This window comes from Sus scrofa, chromosome 2, assembly GCF_000003025.6.
Source record: "Sus scrofa isolate TJ Tabasco breed Duroc chromosome 2, Sscrofa11.1, whole genome shotgun sequence".
Classification (NCBI taxonomy): Eukaryota; Metazoa; Chordata; class Mammalia; order Artiodactyla; family Suidae; genus Sus; species Sus scrofa.
In genome coordinates, this window is record NC_010444.4 from 130,792,883 (window position 1) to 130,816,996 (window position 24,114).

Sequence of the window (24,114 nt, forward strand, 5' to 3'; positions counted from 1 at the left end):
TCTACTCACTTTGTAACTATCAAAGGTTACCTTTGCGAATTTACCAATCAATGGTGCTATTGATTAGTGAAGTCTCACGTTACCACTGAAAAGAAACATCAACATCTGGAATCAAAAGACCTTCAAAGTTCTAGTTAATTCAGCTAGTTCCTTACTGAGAGAACATGATTAGATCAACTTAAGCTCTCTGGGACAACAGCTCGCTCACCTATGAAACAGAGACATTAACATAGATGACAATTAGGTTTCATCAATAAGCAAGCAGTTGTTGGGAGTATAGGTTAAGGACTGTGAAGCCAGATGAGCAACTCAGTGTGAAAGAATCTCCAAATCGAAGGCCTGAGTAGGAAGAAACATGCATGACACATAGTTACCATACCTGGACTTTTAAAATATTGACCTAAGGAAGTATAAATATAAAACAAAATAAAAGATGTGAAACTGATTTTCTAAGGCACGTTACAGCCAAATGCTACTATCACGCTTAATAGTTTCATTATTAATGATGGGTTATTAAAAGAGAAATGAAAAGAGAAACATACCTATACCTTCTGTATTCAAACCATTCTCTGGGATGTCCTTGGGAGCGAGCATTTTATCAGCGGCCTTCTGGAAACAAAACCTGTCTATTATACATGTTGTCTGAATGAAGGAAGGTGGGGCTGGATGGGGTGGATTCTGACAAAAGTGGTAAGAAGCTATGCTCTGGCAAGCCCAAGACAGAGATTCTGCAGGAAACGAGAAGTAGGGCTTTAGTGCACTTCTCATATCATTACATGAAGGCAGCCACCTACTTTGCCTAGGCATTGGGCCAGCTCTGCGGGAGATTGGATCAAGGCTATTTGCATGTCTGTTTCAGGACATTCAGTTAAGTCTTGTCCATCCTACAAAGTGAGGAGGAGATCAATGCAACCATGCAGAAAACTTAATTCAGAAGAAGAAAAAGGAGGAGAAAGAAGACAAATGTCTTGCTTTCAATAAAGTATAAATTTTTATTTTCTGTAAAATGTAACAGTCTTCTTTATTTAGAGAAGATACTTCAGTGTTTTAGTGTTTAGAGTTTCCCTTATGTGTTTCAAGGAATAATGACAAAAAATAGAAAGACGTATCCACTGCATTGCAAACAGAGTGTTGGGTACTGTCATTTATGAACTGTCATTTAATCCCTACCAACTCTGAAGTGGGGTCTAGAGCCTGGAGATGTCATGTGCCTGGCCAAATTTCTCATGGGCAATAATCGATAAAGCCCAGCCTTAGAAACTGAGGCCATGATTCAAAGCCTGTGGAAAGACCAAGAAATTTTAAGCAGTGCTGGCAACTCTGTGTTGAAACTCTTCTATAAATAGTTCCCTGATTATTCATAATTCCCATTGACTTGGTATAATGCAAGCTATTCAGCCATGTGATACGGATAAATATTTCCTTTTCAAAACACAGCCCAAATACATGATTTCCTCCCTCTGTCCACCCTGTAGGAGAAGTAGGAAAAGAGCAAGGTAATAGGAATTTACCTCTAAGCTATAAAGCCTTCCTATCCTTTCAGTAATCACTGAGGGGAGCTCCTAGTTACTAAGGAGACCATAACAGACTCCACTAGATTCAACTTAGGTTGCCTGGCTAGAGAATGCCAAAAAGCAAAGGAAAATATTATTGTTACTGAAATCATTTGATGTCTATGACTAATAAAAAACATGTTGGCAAACTGAATTTTTAGAAATGCCCAAAGGGCTTGGTTAAAGCTATGAATTCATCGCATACAGCCGTCCTATATGGAGAAAAGAAAGAAAAAAAAAAAAAAGACAAGGATGTTAAACTACTTTAAAATCTATCTGAATAATCCAAATGTCCCAACATAAATCTTAAGTAACCAATAGAGGTCCTTTCTTCAACTTTTTAATTTAAATTTGTTTCCCCTCCCCTTTCTCTTACGGCTACATAATAAAGTCTGTACATTTTGAGTCACATTATCCTTGAATTCTGAGGGATGCACAGGCCTTCTTGGCCTGCTTATTCAACATCCTAGGAGTACCAGAATTACCTCTGAAGTATCCCTGAAAGCTGTGCCCACCTTAGAGACTATAAGGGCTGCAGTACCCATTCATGCAAGTGTGGTGCCCCTTGAGGGCTGGAGGAAGTTGGGGGTTCCTCCAGGTTGGGGGTAACCCAGACCTCTTGACCCAGGTCCCAGAGGTTACCATGGGCCTGCCTGAAGATGTTCATTCAGGCCCTGCCTTATCCTGCCCAGAGCAGGAGGTCTTTGCCAGGACTCATCCTACCTTGTTATGGATACCAGCTCCAATGGTTGGAGGGTGCTTTCTCACGCTGTGCCAAAATCAGCCTCTCTGCATTTTCTACCCATTGTTCCTCATGGTATCTCTAGAACAATACTGTTTGACTCAACTTCCTCTCCTCTTGAACAGCCCCTTAGATAACTGAAGTCAGCTGTCGTAAAACTACTGTTTTCTCCAAACTAAATAGCCTGTTTCTTTCTCAGATCATAAGGCAAATATATGACTATTACAACAATCACAAGTGACAGAACATATAGTCACCAGAAAAGAAAGACAAAAAGGTGGTCTGGAAATAAGAATTTATTAAAGGAGTTGTTTCGGTTTTTTGCTTTTGTTTTTTTTTTTAATGAAACCCTGAAAATTTTAAGTGATATGGAGAAGCACTGTCTCTTTCCACTGAGTTCCTGCACACATCCATCAAGTCATCCCATCTGAGTGGAAATGTAGCTTGCTAAGACTTTTTCTTAGTGACACCATATCAGCTCCTAGTGATCAGCCATCCAGTCTCACCAACATGCATTTATTTTTGCTTTTGTTTTTATTTATTATCAGTGCCCACTTTGAGAAAAGTTTCTGGAAGAATACTTAGCTGAATGTGAATAGTTCTGACATGATTTCAGAACTTGAATAACACCTATTAAGAATTAAAGGAGAGGCAATGAAAGGAAACTAAATCCTTAGTTCATTGTCCTCTCCAAATTTTATTATGTCAAATTTCAGACATAGAGAAAAGTTGGCATAATTTAATAGTAAATACCCATGTCCTTAATGGTTAGACACTTACTTCAATGAACACTTGGCCATCTTCAATTATCACACATCTCTTGGTTTTTCCATCCATTCATCAACCCATCTTACCATCTCATGCATTTCTGTGTAAGTCACACTCAACAGCACACCAAATCCCTAACACTTCAGCATGTTTATCATTAGCAGTTCTCTTGTGATATTTTTAATCAGAACTCTCTCCTGATTCCTCTTGCCATTCTTTGCCTCACTCCCTCCGCTTTCTCAATTTTCATTTCTCCCCGCTTCCTCCCACTTGCTCTCCCCAAGGTTCTAAGTGGTAAAAGGAAAAGTGTGAAAAATCTGAGCATGGGGCCATCTTGAAGCAACATCAGGAAAGGTTCCTCAAAGGCATCATCCAAAACGGCTTGGGATAGACGAGGCCCTTATGAACCAACTGGCGCCAACCAGCTTACAAGAGAAGGAGGTAGAGGTCAGCAAGACAATTTACTGTGCAAAACACAGCTATCAAATACGTGAGCATAGGCCTTTCGTCATCGGCTCTGTCTCTCCCTGAACTAATCCATATGAAAGGCCAAATTTGGGTAAACAGAGAATCAGAGAGTTAGGAGGAAGGTCTTGATGACATGGAGCAGAGATCTTTTCTACACTGTTTTAACAGATGGCCAGGATGGTGTCTGACACCAAAGGGGTGCTTCACCTCCAGTGCAATGATGAAAGAGGCACACACAGGCAAACTATCCCTCTAAAAGAACAGCTGGAGCTCAGGGCACCTCTCCCCTAGATGGTGCTGTGTAATCTTTGCCCATCCCACTCCTCCAATGCTCTTTAATGAAATCCCATGACCACCATTCTCCTTTGAGAAATACATTTTGTTTTATCTGTGTATATGCCATTAATTAAGCTTTCATGAAATCTTGATGTTGCTGGCTTTCAAATGAGTGGTCTGTGTCTATCTAATCCCATCTTTGATAAACCGATTTTACCGGATTAGTAATTCACTGCTGCCCGAGTCTACTCTTCTTAAAGATCAGGAAACACCATCTTCCCTGGTGAGCAAAAAGCATTCCTTTTCCCAATCTCCAGATTTAGGTCTGACCAGAAATGTCAGTTGTTTATTTTCTGGACTCCTTATGAGCAGCGCCAAAGACTGGCCAAGTGAGCTCTTCCCTGGAGAAGCAGCAACACAAAATGCAAACGCAGCCCTTTTCACACAGATAGCCTCTCTGTAGTTGCAGAGAAATCCAAATTTGACAAATCAAATCCATTTTGAGATCCATAAAAGGAGATTTCTAGCTATACAGTCTCAATGTGAATCTCCTACTTATGTAACTTTTTTTTTTTTTTTCAGAGCCACACCTGTAGCATATGGAGGTTCCCAGGCTAGGGGTTGAATTGGACCTATAGCTGCCGGCCTATGCCACAGGCACAGCAACACAGGATCCGATGCGAGTCTTCGACCTACACCACAGCTCATGGCAACACCGGAACCTTAACTCACTGAGTGAGAACAGAGATCAAACCCGCATCCTCATGGATACTAGTGTGGTTCATAACACACTGAGTCACAATGGGAACTCCCTAGTTATGTAACAACTTTTTAATGTCGTCCTTTCAGAAGTTTAGATTTCATAAATCAGAGTATTTTATAGCAAGGAATTCCTGTCCTATGGCTTGAGAACTATTCTTACCTCCTACCACTTTCTCTATATAGATACTATAGTAAATATCTATAAATGTCAACATTTCATGGTACCATCACACCCTTGAAAGTTTATCTGAATGCAAACCATTATGGTTTTAGGGTGAAAATGACAGAATCAAGGCTGTGAGTCTACTTACAGATTTGGGGAAAAAAAAAAAAATCAGATGCTTGTAGGTATTGGCCCTTCAATGGTAAAATGCCAGCTGCCAACTAGAGTTCTTTTCTAATTGCCTTTGTGTATAAGCCACCAAAACACAAAGTTCAGATCCAGGTAAAAACCCTCCAGTAGTGTAAAAGAGGAGACTAGGATGAAAGAGTGTATTTGTATTGTTGGTGGTTCCAGTGCTTTGACAGGAGCAAGAGTACCTCAAACAGGACACAGTCTAGATGAATAGGAAACATGTTATCAAAGCAAGCCTTCAAAGGCTGTATTTGTTGAGAAATCATTAGTTATTTTTATTCCTATGATACATCTTCTCTGGTGATGGAAACTCCTTATTTATTTATTTTTTCAGAAACTAAAACACAAAAGGAAACTGAAAAAGCTACAAACTGATTTGGCAACAGCTAAGCAAGAGGCTGCCATTACGGTCTTGGAACTCAATGAGAAGATAAAGGCTCTATGTGAAGGAAAGCCAGTCCCTAGAGGTCAGTGTTACCATGTGACAGTCACACTGTGGCCAATGGTCTTGGATGATGCATACAGATTTACTGGCAACAAAGCAAAAGGTAAGGTCACAGTGCCAGGCAGTGTACCGGGCCAGCAGCGTGCTGGCCTGGCCCAACCTCCGTCTGCATGATTAGAGACAGCACACAAACTCCTAACTCCAGGCTGGTGGCTTTCCGCGTCTGAGGGGTAGGAGGATGTATTGACGGTTGTTTAAAGCAAAGTCTCTGAGGCTGAAGCACTGGACTCAAACACGTCTCTAAGTATGCTGCTGGGCAGCAGGGGAGGAAGTGCAGGGCCCAGGGGAGGAAATCTGAGGCTCTAGGGATGGAGTTCTCATAGTGGGGCAAGGAGTGGGGCTTACGTAAAAGTGTAGACTGGCCAATAAGCTAAGATAGGCACGGGGAAGGAAAGAAATTCGTGTTGTAACCATAGCCGAATGAGCCAGAAACAGGCGGGGTAGGTGGGTCGGGATGAAATCTGGGTGGTTCAGAAACATTTAATAGCTGCTTCGGTTTGGATTTTTTTTTTAAGGCTTCTCTAAGATTATAAACACATTTGGAGGGCAAGGGGGAACCCAATGTGAGGGTTATCAGCACTAATATGAGTTAACATTTAATACTATTTGTAAGGAATTTTGCTAAACATCTCACCTATACTTAATTCTCAGAATAACCTCTGAAGCTAGGGCATTTATGGATTCCACAAGAATAAGCACAGGCTTAGAGATGTGGATTATTGCCTTGCCCCAGGTCAGGTGTGTGAGCAACACCTGGGCAGTCACCCAGGGCGCCTGCGCAGCTCTGGGGCAGTGAGGCCATTTCTCTGCTATGCTGTAGCTACAGTAAAGCTCATTCTGCCTGGTGGATCGCTTGCAAAACCATGGTTCCCTGGGATGAATGTCTTCCTTTGATGTGCGGCACTCTTGTAAAGCCAGGAACAGGCAATTGTTCTTACTCCGGCTTCCTTTATTACTCATAAGTAATTATGGAAAAAGAGGAGGAGCATGGAAATAGTGTGTGTGGCGGGCGGGCAGGGGGGACACGTAAGTGATGCGGTAGCTGCAAAAAGTGAGACACTCCCAGCATCCTGACCACATGGGAAAGCGTTTAAGATGAGTTTACTTTTAACTTTCATTTTTGAACAGCACTTTCCCGACACTGAAATGGCACGTGACACAGTCACCTTGAGACACGTGTTTTTCTCTTTCCACAAGCCAACATAAAGACACTTAATTTGCTTTTACCACCTTGAAAGCTAAAAGAATAACCTCCATTAGAAAATATTATTCATCTAAAGGTCTTTATTCTAAGGCATCATAGCCAGATTTCAGGTTGGTTGTACAATGAGCTGACCGTGATTGTACAGCACATTGGAGAAAGTTCTCCAGCTCACCTAAGAGAAGCTTTCAACTTCTCGACTGTATTTTGAATCTGGTGGGGGAAAAATAAATTTTATTGCAAGGTATCTAATTCTCATTACTCTCATTTTTGACAAAAATAATATTATTTGGTATCAAATGATATTTTTGTCCCTTTGATGTTTTGACAAGTCAAAGTTAAAATTATACTGAAGTACCAGGATTCTAATGGTGGTGGAGAGGTTTGAAAACATTAAATCCCAACTTTCTTTGTATTTTTTCCCTGTACATTTACATTTAAAAGGAAAAAAACTACCAGTACAGGGAAAAGAAAATAAAACGAAACAACCTAATGTCTTTTGAACAGACAGACATAAATTTTAAAAAAGCCAAGTCCTTCAAGGTCAATTACAGATGAAAGGAGTAACTCCATTTGAACCTACATGTTGCTTCTTTTACTTGGTGGAGAAACTGAGTCAGCGGATTGACAAGCAGCACTAAAGTCTTAAACTGAGTATATACACTATCTTACTCTCCCCCGGGTCTCATACAGCCACACCTCACATTCAATGGGCCAGGAGATAGTCACGGCTGTTGTGCCCCAGGGTATTATTAGCTGTCATTCTCAGACTTTGGTCACCTGCTCTACTTCTTAACTCATCTGAAAGTAAAGCCTGAAAGGATGTAGGTAACTTTAACACACAATGACTCCCATTTAACCACTGAACAATTAGAGTTGACCCACCTCCCCCACACATTCCTTGACCAGAACACCACTCCTTCCCTAGTTAGTCTTGGGTCCTGTTATAAAATGTTGGCCTTTGGTTCTCAGACCTCTGTTTGCAAATGTCAGATGCCCCCCCTCAAAATAGCTTAAGGAGAACTGGTAATTTAGTGGCACAAGTGTAAACCGACTAACAAAGGGCATGCCATCTGCTTTCGAGTCCCACTGGTCAAGGTCTCAGATGCCCTCAAGGACACGCTGTGTTTTCTGCTTCTCTCTGCATTGAGATGTTCCTTCTCTCCTATGCGATGTCAGGAGAGACAGGAAACAGGGCCACAAGCAACTAAGGGCTGCCCTCCTTACCTCCCCTCCAGGAGGAAAAAAAGCATTTTCCTATCAGCTCCAGTTTTTTAAAAAAGTATAAGAAGGAACTCTGACATGGCTTGGCTTGGGTATTCATGAGGGAACATGAATCACTCCTCATGGCCAGGAGTGAGGAAGTATGGTTGGACAAGCTTCGATCATGCACCAGCCACTGAGAAATCAAGATGGGAAAGAAGAATGTGGTGACTCGTGGCTCCCACCAGAAGCAAAGGGCTGGATTAGAAGAACACTTCCTTCAAGGAAAGGGTACCCATTGCAGGAAAGACCAACACGTCCCATACACTCTCAGCTAATGATCAAGTTAAAAATGCAATAAAATGGGAGTTCCCGTCGTGGCGCAGTGGTTAACGAATCCGACTAGGAACCATGAGGTTGCGGGTTCGGTCCATGCCCTTGCTCAGTGGGTTAACGATCCGGCGTTGCCGTGAGCTGTGGTGTAGGTTGCAGAAGCGGCTCAGATCCAGCGTTGTTGTGGCTCTGGCGTAGGCCAGTGGCTACTGCTCCGATTGGACCCCTGGCCTGGGAACCCCCATATGCCGTGGGAACGGCCCAAAGAAATAGCAAAAAGACAAAAAAAAAAAAATGCAATAAAATGCTTCATGAGTCACCCATTCATGAGTATTTGCACTTTTTAAGTCAATTCTTCTCGATGAACAAAGATTATGATCCAATTCATCATCCAAGAAATAAATGTCCAACAGCATAATTTCAGACCCCGCAGTAGATGGAGAGTGAACCACTTTGGAAAAGGAGTCCCCTTCCAGCCTCCATCAGGCGACCTCATGGTCACCTACTCTGAAGACCTGTCTTTCTATAGTAATTGAAACTGCAAGAGGGAGAAAAAGGTGTTGATTCTAAGTGACATGTTACGTGGATTAGCATAAAGTGACTTCTCTGCTACAGTTACAAAGCAGTGCCTATAGTGATCCTAAGCAGATCAATGAGATACAGCCAAAGAAGTTAGAATTTCATTTTTATGCAAATATGCAAAAAAATTTTCCCGGTTTTGCTCATTTTCTAAGTAAGCCTACATATAAGGTTGCTGTTCAGCTCTTCCGATACGAGGAATGTCCTAAAATACAAGGAATCCTTTTAAGCATATTCAAATTGATGAAAACAGTGAGCTACCAAACTTTTTAAACACCTAAACCCAGAAAAATTATTTCATTGGCTAGGTACTTAAATTACTTCCAAGGAAATAAGTGATTTAAGTCAATGGAAAGTTCAACTGAGAAGAAAAACATCTTTATTATAAAACTGGCACAGCAGGAAACTTACTTAGAGCCTGAGCAGTTGTTTGTTGATTTTACTCTGTGCAAATAATCACAGCCAAGGGCAGATTCCTTGCCTCCTTTCCATAGCCTGTACCTGAAGTGCTTACACTTTAATTTATTAGCGGAATTCAATGAAATGCCTATCGTACCCCTTAAAAACTGGAGTCCACCTTTTGGTAAACCTTAGTGTGCAGGAGCCTAAGGTTACAATTCAAAACAATCCTCGCTTCCTTTGGCTTTGGAGCACAAAGTTAGTTTGGGAAAGACCTCTTTTGGAAAAGTCCTGTTGTTGGCACACAAGTGTCAGGTCACCGGCTAGGATGAAGGCTCCTGTCTCTGGTCACTACATCAGGGATCTGGTTTATAAGACTTCAAGCTAGCATACTAAAGGGAATGCACTCTTCTGGGTTTTGGTTTGTGTTTTATGTTTTTGTCTTTTGAGGGCTGCACCCTCGGCATTTGGAAGTCCTCAGGCAGGGGTCAAATCGGAGCTGCAGCTGCCAGCCACAGCCACAGCAACGCAGGATCTAAGCTGCATCTGTGATCTTCACCACAGCTCAGGACAACGCAGGGTCCCCAACCTACTGATTAAAGTCAGTGAACCCGCATCCTCATGGATACTAGTTGGCTTCATTACCACTGAGCCAGGGAGAGAAAACCTCTTCTAGGATTTTTGGCCTTTCCTTTCTTTTTTCTTAATATGTACAACTAGTATATCAAATAATGTATATCTACCTCCCTCCTTCAAGTTCCCATTGTGCCCTGAAAGCTGTGTCCCCTCAAGTCAGTGTCTTAGTTTCACTCACATTAAGAAGACACCCCCTGGGAGTTCCCGGCATGGCTCAGTGGTAACAAAGCCGACTAGTATCCATGAGGACACAGGTTCAATCCCTGGCCTCATTCAGTGGTTAAGGATCTGGCATTGCCATGAGCTGTGGAGTAGGTCACAGATGTGGCTCAGATCCAGCATTGCTCTGACTGTGGCATAGGCCGGCAGCTACAACTCCGACACAACCCCTAGCCTGGGAACCTTCATATGCTGCAGGTAGAGCCCTAAAAACACAAAAAGAAAAAGAAGAAGAAGAAGACACCCCCAGGAAGTACAGTTGTATCCAATCCAAGGGCAGGTGTACCCAGGACTCAGGGTCTGAATAGAGTCAGCCACATTTATGAGGGAGGCTTGTAATAAGATTGAATTCTCAGTAACACAAAGTTATTTTAAGCACTATCCCATTACTTTTAAGACTCAGACTTGCTGGCCTACACCCTCAAGACAGTCAGGAGACAGATCTCTTTGTCACAACTCCAGAACCAACTCTAATCAACATTCAAGAGAGTAGCTTTTCTCATGATGTCCATCCCCAGGCATGCAGCCCAACTTTCCTTCCCTCTTTTTAGTTCTCTGCCTGCAAACATCCTCAGGATCAAATCTCCTATTGCAACTAGAGGTTAAGAAAACAGGGATTTGAGGGTGAGAAAAATGTTCTGGAATAAGATAGTGGCAACACTTGTACAGCAGGGCCAATACAGTAAGACCATTGAACTGTACACTTTAAAGTGGTTAACATGGTCAATTTTTTGTTTTGTGAATTTTATCTCAGTTAGGAGAAAAAAAAAAAAAAACAGAGATTCAAACAATCCTCGCAAAGATGTAACACCCTGTCCAGTGTAAGAGTATTTTAATGAGAATGTTTTGGGCCTCCATAAACTCTTGCCTTGGTAGAATTCCAGGCTCTTAGAGAGTGGTCATACTAATACTGACCGGAGTAACGCTAGTCTCGAAAAGTTGTCCATTTGTGTCTAGGTTTTTTTTAAACAATGTCTTCCTCTCCTCTCAGCATGGCTCTTTTAAAGGCTGTCATTCCTGAGGCAAGCAAGGAACCAGTTCTCCACAATGGACCAATAGTTCTCCACACAACCTTCTTTCACCATGAACAAAGATTCAGGTTGACAGGTCTACCTAGAGTTTTCCAAGAAAGTAACAGGGAGGGCCCTGGGACCTCTTGTTTCAGCTGCTGGGACTTTATCAAAAGCCCTGCTCCTTGCCCAAGGCACTGGACTGCACGAAGCTCAGTCTGATATTTGGTCAAAGCACAAGCAGGCAACCTTCACCTCGCTACCGCTGCCAACGGTGTTAGGGCCTTGACCGAAAGGGAGGAGAACTTGGACAAACAAAAGGTAAAGATTTTCCCACCCGAATAATTATCGTGATAGTTGCACAGAAGAGTTTTCTTTGAAGCACTCCCACGGAATCCTTAGATGCAGAAACTATTCCATGGTGGAACGATTCACGTTACAACCAAGAAACACCAGAGATTAGCAACAGGGAAAACGAGAGAACAAAGGAATCACAACTTCGACCTGTGCTTTCTAAGTATAACAAGCGCCTCAGAAGTTTGAATATTTACCTCAGAAGAGCTCATATTTATCTTCATAATCCCTAGTCTCATTCAGGGATTACCTGTCAGGTTGCCTCCCCCTTTGTCCACTGAGCTCTTCCTGCAACAGAGCTACTTCCTGGACCAGAAGCCCAAAGCCAAAGTCGTCTTCACTGATTTGAGAAGTTCTCTCAAGGATAAACAAATGCCCCAGGAGTCCCTGCGAAGCTTTGGGATTTATCGCATGAGGATCCCAAGAAACATTATCTTTTCAACGAGTTCACTGGGTGATCTCCATTCTCAAAAGAAGAGTTTAGAGACCTCTGGGCCTAAAAAAAGGATGCATGTGAAAACCAGACATTGCTCAGGACGTTGTTGGTTGCAAATGACAGAAACAAAAATGAAGCTGGTTTAAGCAGAAAAGAGGTTTGCTAGCAGCTAAGCCTGGCAGGGAGGCTTAGCACAGGCTTCTGGACTGCTCATCTAGCTTCTCTTTGCCTGCTGACCCCATCTGAGCTGTGGCAGGAACAGGTCAGGAAAGACCCCCTTGGCTGCTGGCTTATCAATCTCTGGTGAACAACTGTTTCTGCCTGCTCAGAACTACTGCCCCCTTCTTTCAGTAATAGAAGTGTGGTTTTCCTTTAGGGGAGTACGTCTCTCCCATTCTTTGTAATCCTAGTGTCCCTGGCCTAACGTGACCCTAGAAAAGGCATGTGATTAACTGGACCCCATCACACTTCAGTTTTTTCAGGAACTTGAATCTTGAGCTGAGTTGAATGAAGGAGGGCAGAGAAAAGATAGGCCTGATGCCTCCTGAAGTGGGGGGGGGGGGGCGGGGGCTGCCCTCCAAAGAAACTGTCTATTAGCTTTGGTTATCTGTATTCCTAAGATTGCCTTCATGAGGTCTGGTTGTTAAGCTTTCCTTTAATACTGAGAGCTTTCTTATTTCCCTCCAGGAAATCCTTTTTTGCTAAGTCTACACTGACTTCTAATACTGGCAACCAAAGAACCTTAACTGTTACCCAACTCCAGGGAACAGAACTTCTTTCTCACAGAAGTCATACAAAAATCTTAAGGAAGGCATTTGGTTGACGCTACTTGTATCATATTCTTAGCCGTGGTCAATCACTGTGGCCAAATCAATGAGAGTTTATCACAGATCACACCAGGGTCGTGTGCCAGAGGTCAAGGGCTAGGGGATTTTGTCAGATAAAAGAAGATGGGAAAAGCTTCTGGACACAACCCAAAAAAAAAAAAAAAAAAAAAACAAAAACAAAAAAACCTCTCACTGTCCCCTGTAATCTATTTTAATTAAACCTCATAAACTTGGAGAAGTCAGGCATGAGTTAAAAATCAGTCAGGAAAATTCAAAAGCTCTCTTCTTTCTCTCCCTATCATTTTCAAAGTATTTAGGCCCTTCCTTTGCAAAAAGTCTGGAAATCTATTTTATAATTAACAAAGGGTAAGAAGATCCATTTTGAAGTTTTTGGTTGGGGTCCAGTAGCTGCTGGTGATATCAGCTGTGGGAATTTAATGATGTCAGGGTCCCCTCCCTCCTTTGTTTGTTAAGCCTAATTTTGGAATTATACTATTATCAGGAAATGGTGCTCCCTTCCTTCTGTCCATCCCTTAGGAATAGTTTTTTTTTTGTTTGTTTTGTTTTGTTTTTTCTAAGTCTCCTGGCTTCTGTATCCAGAGAGGTTGGATGAAAGGGCAAAGCATCAGCTAAATGTCAGACAAGGCACATGGGAATTGGAGCTTGATCAATTTCAAAGGTTTCCTACTTAACCTTGGAAACCGCTGTGATCGCCAGAAGAGCATGTGCTGTTTGGAAATACTGCTAAAAAACCCAGACCAGATCCAAGAAGGAAGATGCTTCCTTCCAGGAAATGTTCAGAGAATCTGTGAGCACTCCTTTGTCAAACAGGCAGATGGAGATTTTCTTTGTCAACATAAGATGAACTGGAGAGCTTGAGGTTGCAAACAACTGCCAGTCAGTTGCAGATACTGATGCAGCTGTTCCTGATACAAACCTCTTGGTGCCAAAGGAGAAAAAGTGAATGAATGATGTTCTCTCCTGTATTCCCCAGATACCACAACGTTATTTTATTTAATGATGCAATGTTGCCTGATAGGAATTAGAGTTGAAGTTAAAGGCTAGTTACGTGGTCATACATCTAAATCTAGAGGAATGAGTGGATACTTATGGGGGACTTAAGCTCATCAAATCAAATTCAGAAAGGATGCAGAGGACAAGATTCTGCTGGACAAGTGGGAAACTTCTGTTTGAAGACACAGGATTTATTTCTGGGATTGTGTTAGATTTGTACTCTTACGTATATAGTAGTTACATATGGGCATTGTCACAGTCTGGAAGAATATTTGTTTCTAAAGATATACTGCCTTGGACCAGATTACCCTACTATGCCTCTAAATTTTTCAATCCAATAAAGTCACAATTTGATACTGGACACAATTTGATGCTGGACAAAGAACATAGAACTGAGAAGAAATACAGAAGAAATGTAAGAGGAACAGCATTATTCCTGATCTGCTTAATTTGCAGTCGATTCTAGAAGTGTATTAATCATGCTGCCATAGTAATTGGTGCCTGCAAGATCTGAGCACATTATTGCTCTTCTGCAAATGCTTTCCTTAATCCCAGAAATGATCACTGAGAATGTCGCTGTGATTTTCCAGTTGGACCTGGAAGTCCTGGCACGACAAGCTGTCATTTCAAGCTGGGCACACTGTTAGAACATCTGCTCCACAGAGATAGATGGTCTAGACAATCTTCCAAAGGCTGCCTTTTGCCTCGGCCTTTTCTAGTGAATAAGGAAGGAGCCCTGTTCATATTCCAGGGAATTCTGAAGAGAACTTGGAAAACAAAAAAGAGAGGAACCTTCAGCCACGAACCGAAATTGTTTTCTCATAAAGTGATCAACTGTAACTTCAAATGATGAATCTCTGAGGCCAAGGAAATCAAAGGATGCAAGAGAGATGGTGGGGAGATACAAATACATTTCATGAAACAATGACAAGAATTCTCTGAGTCTTCAAAGCCATAAGAAGCTCAAGACTTGGGTCAATATGATACTTAGTTCTACAGAATCCTATTACTATAACTCTTCAAAAATTCCTCAATCTATTAGGTCATAAGGTAACAAAATTTTTATCACACTGAACTGACTAGGACAGAATTTTGACCTCAAATATTTAGCAAACAATCCTTCCCAGCCCCTTTACTCCAGGTGACCAGAGTGACAACTTTGAGAGCTCTTTGGGGTGAACAGACTTACCTAACACAGGATAAGTGCTTAGATCTCTCATTCATTGTATTCCAGGTAGCTAAGTACATTTCTGACAAAAGGTAATTTTCAATATACTTTACTTTTTGCAAGGTATGCTACAACCAGACACTATTCATTTTCATTTAAAGCTATATATAAAATGTTAATTAATTCATATATAATTATTTTTAAAACATTTCCTGGAGTTTTAAAATGAGAACAATTTTCATTTCAAAGTTTTAATATTTCATATATGTATAGTGATTATATTATCCAAACTAAAAGTTAAAATACTCTAATTTACATTCATTCTCAAAATATTTGAAGTCAGGACCATGCAGCAGAATCCTAGGAGTTATTAGCGCTGCACTTGCAGATCCAACAGGGTTGCATGAGAGAGTGGAAACGCCCCATTTATCTAATTGATGTTATTTGTGGATCTTAGCAGCTAAGAGTCTTGGCATTCTAGAAGCCAAGGTTAGTGGAATGTAATTAACACCACAAATCCAAGAGAATGTCAGGAGACAAGGGGAAAAATACAGAGCTGATGACTCTGAAAGCAAAAATCGGCACTTATCTTTTTAAATTGTCTCATCAGAAGAGAAAATATTAGGATCCGACCTTGAATAATCCATCTATCTTAATGCTGTAAACATCTTCAGATCCAAGTGGTTGATCTTTTCTTCTTCATAACCATAACTCCTCCATGTAAGTCCCCAGAGTCAGTAATTGAATTTGAAAAAGATGTCCTTTTGAGGCTGCTTTTGATCTAAAGCCAAAGGGAAGTAATTTATTTAGCAGAACTGTGGGTTGTAAACAAAGACGTATATGTGGGAATATTGGCAAACAAAATAAAGTACCTTAATTTCTCTGTCAATAAAGCAATATCAGGATGCTAAGAATTCACTTCAGAATAAATTCCTATGGAAATGGAAAGTTGTTTTAGGTTTTCTTTTTTCTTTTTCCGTCAGCACATGCTGATGAACACTCTAATTTATTTTATATAAAAAGGCACTGGTCTTTCCTTAAAAGCATTCCCAGAATTTCTGTTTTGGCTCAGTGGGTTACAAATTCGACTGATATCCATGAGGATGCAGGTTCGATCCCTGGCCTTACTCAGTAGGTTAAGGACCTGGCATTGCCATGAGCTGTGATGTAGGTCACAGACTCGGCTCAGATCCTGTGTTGCTGTGTCTGTATAGGCTGCAGCTGCAGCTAGGATTTGACCCCTAGCCTGGGAACTTCTATATGCTGCAGGTGTGGCCCTAAAAAGCAAAAAAAAAAAAAAAAAAAAAAAAAAAAAAAAAAAAATTCCCAAAGAAAAATGAAAGAACTAAAAGTCTTTTATTGCCTCAATTCCATCAACTTTCCTTTTAGTAAATTTAAGGCAATAAATTAATATTCTTATCCCTTTTTAATAACTGATTTCACACATAAATATCTAGTTTAGTGAAACTGTACGTATATTATTCCTGGATATATTACATGCATCCATTGCATTAAACACACTGTGGATGAAAGGTCAAGCAAGAGTTTAAAAAAATAAACCAACCATAATTTTAAAAAATGAAAAAAATCCTTAATGAACTTCAAATCAAGGGAGGGGAGAGAAAACGTAATATATAAAGATCACACTAGGGAAATAAAATCCACATACAACGAGTAAAGTCCAAAGCTAATTGAAATGTTAGATCCGTGTGAAACTTAGGAATTTCTCCCAAAGTGCCAATCTGCTCAGTTGCTGAAGCCTTTGCACCAGCTTTTCCCCCTAAGATGCCCTAACCTTCTACCCTTCTCCCCACTTCTGCCCCTTTTTTATCTTCTGATCCTTCTTCAGAAAGTCTTTAGGGACCATTTCCATCACCACCACCATCTCTCCCACCACTTACTAGCCTTTCCGTGAGTTAGCTTCGACATATAGTATGTAAATATATCTTTACTAAGAGACTCTCTTAGAAGTTCCCTGAAGACAAACAGAAATGCTGTCTTATTTTTCTTTGTATCCACAGCCTAGCACAGTGCCCGATACTTGATGGTCATGAAATGTTGGATGATGGACACTGAAATTTAATGGAATTCTGTCCTAGTGTTCTATTGCTTTATATGGTTATGAACTTCTAGACATTGGAGAAAGTTTGTTTATAAAATTAAATATTTAAAGCCAAACTGAGCAGCAGTTTTACCAAGGAACAGTTTGTTTTTGTTTTTTTTTTTTTTAAAGATTGCCAGTAATGTCTGTGGGACCACTAGCAGTTACTGGCTCCCTGGTAAAAGGAGATTACCAAATCCTAGGATTGATTTAAACTATTACTGGTTCTTCTACACTGTACTGTAACGAGCTGATACAAATTTATCTCCAAATGTGTTATTTTGGGACTTTTCACTTCACCATTTCAACTCATACTAATGATATATACATATATTTAGATTAGCATAAAATCTAGCACTCAGGGTTCAAGTCGGAGCATCATCCTTAAACTGGCCAATCCTGTAAAACTGAACGGAATGTTAGTTCCCAAACCCTCTCTATTCTACTCTCTAAACTGGCTGGCCTCCCTGTCCCACTTAGCACTTTGGGCCGGGACCCATCTTCCTCATGGGCCACAATTTATGCCCTGGGCCACTCTGACCCTGCCCGTCATGCCGAACTCTTCTTGACCTCCTCTGGCCCTATCGATGGTCAACAGTTTTATGATTATTTATATGGTTCTGATACTCAAGGTGACTCTTGGCTTCTGACTCACTCTATGATTAATCAATACATCCCTTGATGTATATCTGTTGCCACCTGCTTTAAGTAATATCCTGCCTAATCCTAGTCCATCTTGTAGGATTCTCTCTCATATGGCCTGATATTCCCATCAAGGTGGTTTGGTTCCCATAGATGCCAAGATCTCTTAAGAACTGAACCTTCTAGGGTCTGGTTCAAGTCACCTGTTGCATACTCTCATTTAGATCTTGATTATCCAACCACCAGTCTTTCCCAAATGGTCTTTTGGGTTTTTCTTTAACCATCTCAGTGCTTTACATTAAAGGCAGTTTAATTATGCAGGCGTACAGTTTTGGCAATGTCAGTTTCATAGTGAGAAATACTTTAACGGCTCCTCATTGTCTGTGAAATAAAGTTTATGTGTTTCAGCCTGACATTTAGAGTGCTTTATGAACTGGCCTCAATATATCTTTCTGGATTTATCCCTTAAAGCCTTCTTTTACACATTCATACTCCCGCACTCCATCACTTGCCTAACATAATATCAGATAGAAGCCCTCTATTTCTGTGCTTCCTATTTGCTGACCGAATAACAAAATCTGCCTGATGGTTTCACTTTGCACAATTATAAACCTCAGATGAGCACTTAACTTTTCCCAGCAAAACAGCCATACTTCTTTTTTGCCCCCTACATTGCTTTCTCACTCTCCAAGACAACTATTCTGTACCATCATGTCTCTCCTCAAATTTCCCTTCCCTCCTCCACACCTGCACCTGGCTAATGACCTCATCTATGACTCATGGAGAATACACGGGTTATCAAACGGAGACTCTCAGCTTTCCACTAATACAGATTCCTGCTTCATGTTGTCACCTGTCTTCTTCTGATGGCCTTTGATACCAGTGGAGAGAGTGTCCCTCCTCCCACTCGAGGGTCTATCCTCCTGCTAGTGCTCCAGGCCCTGTGGCTCTCACCTTCCCAGGTAGGTCACTTATTTACCCTATCTCACACTTGCATCATATACACCTCTTCACTGGCTCATTCCTATCTACATAGCAACATGTCGGTATCTCACATCTCTGCAAAAACTTCCTCCGACTCCTCATCACTCAGTTCCTTTTTCCCACTCTTATTCTAAACAACTCCTCAATGTCTTCACTTCCTCACCCTCCTCCCATTTGCTGTTTAATCCACCTCCGTCTTGTTCTTTCCACCCCCTTTGGATGATGGTATTCAACTGAAAGTGCTCTAATCAAGGTCCCAAGCAACCTCATGTCAGACCCAGTGTAAACTTCTCTGTGTTCACCTTACTCGAATTCATAGCATCACACAACACAGATGGTCACTGCTTTGTTCTTGACCCATTTTCACTCTCAGTCTATGTCAAACCACAGAGACCTTCTAGACCGAATCCAGGGCCCCCTCTTTTTCCAAATCATCAGTTTTTCCCTGGACTATCTTTCATTCTTATGGCCTCAAATATCACCTATAATGTAATAATTCCTAAATTCATATCTCCAACCCTCTTTATTATAGTTTATTGACAATGTTGTGCCCATTTCTGCAAAGTGACCCCATTATACATTTATATAGACATTCCTTTTCTTACATTATCTTCAATCATGGTCTATCTGAAGAGACTGGATATAGTTGCCTGTGCTATACAGTAGGGCCTCATTGCCCATCCATTCTAAATGTAATAGCTTGCATCTTCTGTGAATCTGTTTATGTTCTGTAGGTAGGTTCATTTGTGCCATATTTTAGATTCCACATGATAAGCGATACCATACAGTATTTGTCTTTCTGACTTACTAACTACAGATTCATATGTCTTCAGGAGAACATTGTATGTTATCTTTCAACCTAACCATGCTTTAAACATGGCCTTACTCGATCTTTTTCCATCTTTGGCAGTGGCACCCCCATATCCTGTTACTCAAGTGAAATAAATTGGTAAAAAGAGACATTTCAAATTGGGATAAATGCAATAAAGAAATGAAATGGAGTTCTATGGCGCCAAATAAAAGCTGAGGTAGAAGGAGAGAACATTTTGATGTAGAAGATCAGCAAAAGCCTCTTTAAGAAGGCGATGACATTTTGGCTGAAACAGGAATGATGAAAAATTAGTCAAGCATGTAGAGAGGCAGAGGAAGAACACACCCCAAATGGAAATAGTAAGTATAAGACTATTTCAGAGACACAGCTTGATGTATGTTCATAGTATTAAAAAAATCTACTATCTCTGGAGTGAAGTAAATGAGGGGAGCAGGTAGCCAGGCAGGCGTGTGTAAAAAACAGGCAGGGACTAGATCAAAATAAGTATTTCCATAGTCCAGGTGAGAGAAAGCGGTGCTGTGGACCAGAGAAGTAGAACTGGAGAGAATGGATTTAATTTTTTATTGCCATATAATTCACCTAACAAAACGTTTATCATTTTAACCATTTGTAGGTATACAGTTCAGTGACATTTATTGCATTCGCAATGCTGTTCAACCATCACCACTATTGATACCCAAAACTTTATTCTCTCCAGTAAACACTCTGTACCCATTAAACAGTAATGTCTTCTTCCTTCTAGCCCCTGATATTCTCTACACTTTCTGTCTTTATGAATCTATTACAGGTACTTCATATAAATGGAATCACTTATCCTTTTGTGTCCTGCTTATTTCACTAACATAATTTTAACATATGATATATTGTATCATATATTAAAATTTCACCCCTTTTTATGATTGAATTGGATCCCATTGTATACATATGCCATACATATACACATATGCTTATGCCCTCTCTTAATCCAAACTTGATGTAATCTTTATTTTGGAACCAGAATTAGTGAGACAAGGTGATGAACTGCATGGGGAGGTGAAGGAAGGAGATGAAGGTAACAGAGATGAGTCCTAGGATTCTAACTCATGAAGTAAGAGGTAGGAAATCAATTTAAAAGAATGAGGGAGTTCCTGTCGTGGCTCAGTGGTTAACAAATCCGACTAGGAACCATGAGGTTGCAGGTTCGATCCCTGGCCTTGCTCAGTGGGTTAAGGATCCGGCGTTGCCATGAGCTGTGGTGTAGGTTGCAGATGCGGCTCGGATACTGGGTTGCTGTGGCTCTGGCGTAGGCGGGAGGATACAGCTCCGATTTGACCCTTAGCCTGGGAACCTCCATATGCCGCGGGAGCAGCCCTAGAAATGGCAAAAAGACAAAAATAAATAAATAAATAAATAAATAAGAATGGGAAAAACTTGAGAAGGATATTCCTTTATTACAATCAAACTCAAGTAGAATTCATAACCTACTGGATGAAGGAGGACAATTCTTAAAGGATGAGGCCCTCACTGGGTCTTAAATGATAAATTAACCACATCGAGATATATGTGAGAGGGGTTGGATATGGAAGAAAATGCAAAACAAATGGACCAAAGGATAAAAGTAATGAAGAGCTTGGTTTTATTTTTTTCTCGAACATCCTCCACTAATTCCTTATGCCCACGTCTAAATTTTCCTGATCTTCAAGTCCAAGCTGAAATGCCAGCTCTTCAGACCCCTGTAAGCACTTAGTTATGGTGTTTTAATGGCATTTATCTCTTGTAGCTTACCTAACAATTTCTGTCCATTTCCTGCCTATATACTATAGACCCTTTGAGGGCATATATGACATCTTTTGCTTGTTGTGTACAGCCATGGTACCCAGTACTGCTGCCTTGAGTAAAGAGAATTGTCAACAAATGTTGGTTTTCAGCAGAGCACCACCATTAGGAATGAGAATGAAAGATGCTGTGCAAATTGCTATGCCTAAAACAAGCCAAGAGGCTTTAAAGAACACTGACTACTGTAATTTTTATTTGAAGATTTTTTTTTTTTTTTTGGAACCTCCACAACCTCCCCAGCCTTGTGGAGGTACCCAGGCTAGGGATCAAATCAGAACTGTAGCTGCCAGCCTACACCACAGCTCACGGCAGTGCCAGATCCTTAACCCACTGAGCGAGGCCTGGGATCGAACGTACAAGCTCATGGTTACTAGGCGGATTCGTTAACCACTGAGCCATAATGGAAACTTCTATTTGAATATTTTTAAGTTCTTTTTTCAGAATTCAGTTGTACAATTATCTGATACCCTAACATTTTTGGAGCAATGGAGAAAGCCCCTAAGTTATGGAGTCAATATCATAGAAACTTAGTATCTCAAAAGAAAAGGTAGACAATTCTGAGATGATTCTGAGGATGTTTTTCATTGTTGTCACTGTTCTGTTTTGTTACTATATCAATGTAATCATTAGAAAGACTGATTCCCGGGGAGAACTAGCAATTCAGAAAAGAAGAGATGTAGTCATTTCTAGATGAAATAAAAATCGGTTCATATATAAGATACTGACATAATGAGAAGTACTCGAAAGTGTATATATAGATTTCAGATACATAGGTAATATGGAGAGGATTTAAATTCTATCTTACTAACTCCAGTAGGTCACTTGGCAACTAGCAGTGTGATCCTCTGACATCATTCTTGTCCAGTTCTATGAAGATGTGACATTGTTTTACATGGTGTTCTAAAGAGAACCTAGATTATCATGGATTTTTTTAAAAAGCCTTAGAAGTCTGTATTATACTTGTACAAATGTGCAAATAAAGATAAAAGAAGTCAAAAGCCTGGCTAAATATAAACCCATGGCTCAGAGTTAGGGCGAGAAACGGTATAGAGTAGGTTGGTGTGAAAAAGAGAAGAACAGAGAAAATAATGCTCTCCATTGTTATGGGTGACAAAGAATTGGCAGGAATCCAAATAGCACAGGAGACAAGAGTAATATGAAGTATATCTGTCCACATCCTGTTTGAAAATCTCAGCCAGGATCTGAGGTATCTGAAAACATCCAAAGGGGGTTTCGCCTAAGAATGAGTCATATTCTCTGTAATAGAAAAGCCCCAAAACACAGGTATAGGAGGTTAGAAGTAAAACAGAGGTTAGTGATCATGTTGTCCAGCTCCTGTGTTTTACAGATTGAAAAACTGGGCCCAGAAAGCCCTCTCTCCTCTCTGCGGTATCAGGAAGTATTGAAGAGAATATAGACATCAGAGCCATACAGAATTGGGGTCAAATTCCTTGTCTGGTTATTCAGACAAGTCCCTTCCTATCTCCAAGCCTCAGTTTCCTTAACTGTAATCCGGGAATAGCTGCTTTGCAGGGTGGTTGTAAGATTATGAATCATGTGCATAAAGCATCCAAAACACAGAGAATCAACAATGCCAGATCCTGGGGTCATGACAGGACAAGGATGCCCACCTCAATCCCAGTGTCTTCAGTGGATCTTTAGGGATTCCACCCATCTGTAAATATCTTCTCCAAAAAAGCATGAGCAGAGAGAGTGGTAACCCTTCTATAAATACTTATGCTTTTAATAACCTGGAAATATCAAATGAGTCAGCCAGTATTGCATAAAATGCCAAATGGAACTTCTAAATTTTTCCAGGACTTCAGCATCGCAAAGGATAGTTCAACGCAGGGGGCCAGACAACTAACAATTTTGGGGAAACAGTTCTAAATACAACTGAAGGAATCTTCTTGAGGTTAATCTTTCACACTTCATTATGTGTGGGGATGGGGTGTCAATGTTGCAGATACATAAGCTGAAGTCAGTTTGGGAAATTATACAATGACCTATTTTTTTTTAACTATAGTTAATTACAATGTTGTTAGTTTCAGGCATACAGCTTCCGATTCTTTTCCATTATGGGTTATGGCAAAATACTGAGCACAGTTCCCTGTGCTATTCAGCAAACCTTTGTCATCTATCCATTTTATATATAGTAGTGTGCATCTGTTAATCCCATACATGTAATTTGTCTCTTCTCTTCCCTTTCCCCTTTGGTAATCCTAAATTTGATTTCTGTGGCTGTGAATCTGTTTCTGTTTGGTAAGCAAGTTGATTTGTTTTTTGGCTGTTGTCCTTATTATTGCTTTAGATTTCACAAACAAGTGATATTTTGAAATAGCTGTCTCCCTCTGTCTGGCTTCCTTCAATTAGTATGATAATCTCTAGGCCATGTTGCTGCAAATGGCAATATTTCATTTGTTTTTATGGCTGAGTAATATTCTATTGTATATATGCATCATAACTTCTTTATCCATTGATCTGTCGATGGATGTTTAGATTGCTTTCATGTCTTGGCCACTGTCAGTAGTGCTGCTATGAACACTGGGGTTTGTGTATCTTTTGGGCTTTTTTTTTTCTTTTTGAATTATAGTTTTTATCTTTTCCAGATATATGCCCAGGAGTGAGACTACAGGATCATGTCAATTCTATTTTTACTTTTTAAAGAAACCCCCATTCTATTCTCCACAGTGGCTGCACCTGTTGACACTCCCATCAATAGTGCAGAAAGAGTCCTCTTTCTCTACAGTCTCTCCAGCATTTACTATTTGTAGACTTCTTGATGATGGCCATTCTGAGGTGATAGCGTGAGGTGATATCTCATTGTAGGTTTGATTTAATGGCCAGGTTTTTTTTTAATTCAACAAAATTGCATTCAATTTATCTAACATTTGAGATGGGGGGGGGGACCCAAACTTTCAAAGATTAAATG

General features: G+C 40.6%; 1 long non-coding RNA gene across 4 annotated transcripts in view; it reads right to left on the minus strand.

The window, feature by feature from the left end:
• The window catches only part of LOC106509551, a 133,843-nt gene that overhangs the window by 50,634 nt on the left and 59,095 nt on the right, over positions 1 to 24,114 (minus strand). For 3 of the 4 annotated variants that reach the window (XR_002341885.1, XR_002341886.1, XR_001307184.2), the window contains exon 3: positions 15,074 to 15,589. The exons of the other annotated variant lie outside the window; for it this stretch is intronic. This is a non-coding gene — a long non-coding RNA (uncharacterized LOC106509551). Of the gene's footprint in view, positions 1 to 15,073; positions 15,590 to 24,114 lie in introns of those variants that run through there. 4 annotated transcript variants of the gene reach the window in all.